We start from the raw sequence: 1555 nt of genomic DNA on the forward strand, positions 1-1555 counted from the left end.
TATACAAATTGTTGAACTGGTCAGGATTACAGGACAGTGTTGAAGAGAACTGGTGACAGTGGACATCCCTGTTTCATTTCTGATCTGCAGGAAGGGATGGAGGTTTAGTATTTCATCATTGAGAATGCTGCTTTAAGTAGTTTGGGTATATATTCTTTATGACATTAGGAAATTTTGCTTCTTTCTCTTATTTTTATATAATTTTGTCATGAATGTGTGGAGAATTTTATCAAATGGGTCTCGGTGTCCCTTGGTATGATTATATATTGGCTTCACTTTCCTCACTAAATATGCCTAAGTCTATACAGACAGCTGGATTTGATCACCTCCATATTTTACAAGGACTTTTGTATTTTTATTCATATAGCCTTTTGGTCTGTAATCATTTCCTCACAATTTTTTTTTGTCAGAGTGTTGGTATCAAGATTACAATGTCGTATAAAAGTAGGTGAGAAATGCTCCCTAGCGTGGGTCTGTTTTTATGACCTTCTCCTCCCCCTACTCTTCTTCTTCTGCTCACTTCTATGTATCATTGAAATGTCTAATAACTTCTGGCTAAATGCCAGATATAATATATGAAAAAAATGCAGAATTTGAGGTGAGGTTTATCTTCTTTCAGAAAGGGAGCATTTTCCTCCCATGGCAGTCATAATGCTGTAACACCTCCTGCCCTGACTCCGAGGTGGACATGACATAAACAAAGTCAATAATTAACTACAGCCATGGGTATACCTTTCTGATGTTTTCCCATCTCTGGATCTTGAGACCAATTTTTTCTTAGCAGCTATACAATGTGTTTTTCACATGGTTTCCGTATTCATCCAAATGTTCTAGTTGCTATGCTGCAGGGTACTCTATCCCACTTGACCCAGGAGATATAATTGTTAAAATTTAAAATTTGGTAACTAAATATTGTATTTTCGTGGGGAAAAATAAATGAGATTGGTAAGGTTGCAGATACTAATGTCATTTCCTGGAGGAGACAGAACTGGTAATTTACCAAGAGGTTATACGGCTCTCCCTGAGGTCACTGATTGAGTACAAGGATTGACATTTCAGCTCATTATGTTTTCACCTTGACATAGGTAAGAAAGAGTTTGCTTCTCATTATTCAGGTCTGAGGGTAATAGTAATGAAACTTGGTCTCCTGTAGCTATCTACATGGGAAATAGACTGAGAAATCAGACAGGGTTTGCCACTTCCCCACCCCCAACCACTGTATCAAATTGGGGACCTGCCTCTGGGGAGTTTTGCATCTCCTGAGATCACCCATTCACCAGGCTGTAGGCTCATGCTGTGCCTGTTGAGTTTTGAATGGAGAGAGCCCAGAGCCCGAGGAATGACCTATTCATTCCCTTCTGTGTGGCACAGTCTGGTATAGAAATATACAGCTCTGTGTCTAATTCCATCCCCTACAAGTGAGATAAACGGGCTTTTTTGCCACGGGCCGGAGCCACTAATCTAGGTGGACATAATGGTCTAAGACAGGAGGTGGCCTACTTTTTCTGTAATGGCCACATAGTAAATATTTCAGACATTTCAGGACATAGGTTTT

At 39.6% G+C, this 1555-nt stretch overlaps 1 protein-coding gene across 1 annotated transcript in view; it reads left to right on the forward strand.

The window, feature by feature from the left end:
• Positions 1 to 1555, forward strand: part of LOC105827212 (cytochrome P450 2C20-like) — a gene marked incomplete at its 5' end in the record, with an annotated part of 27968 nt that overhangs the window by 25804 nt on the left and 609 nt on the right. The window lies entirely within an intron of this gene.

This window comes from Propithecus coquereli, unplaced genomic scaffold (genome assembly GCF_000956105.1).
Source record: "Propithecus coquereli isolate 6110/MARCELLA unplaced genomic scaffold, Pcoq_1.0 Scaffold988, whole genome shotgun sequence".
In the NCBI taxonomy this organism is placed as follows: domain Eukaryota; kingdom Metazoa; phylum Chordata; class Mammalia; order Primates; family Indriidae; genus Propithecus; species Propithecus coquereli.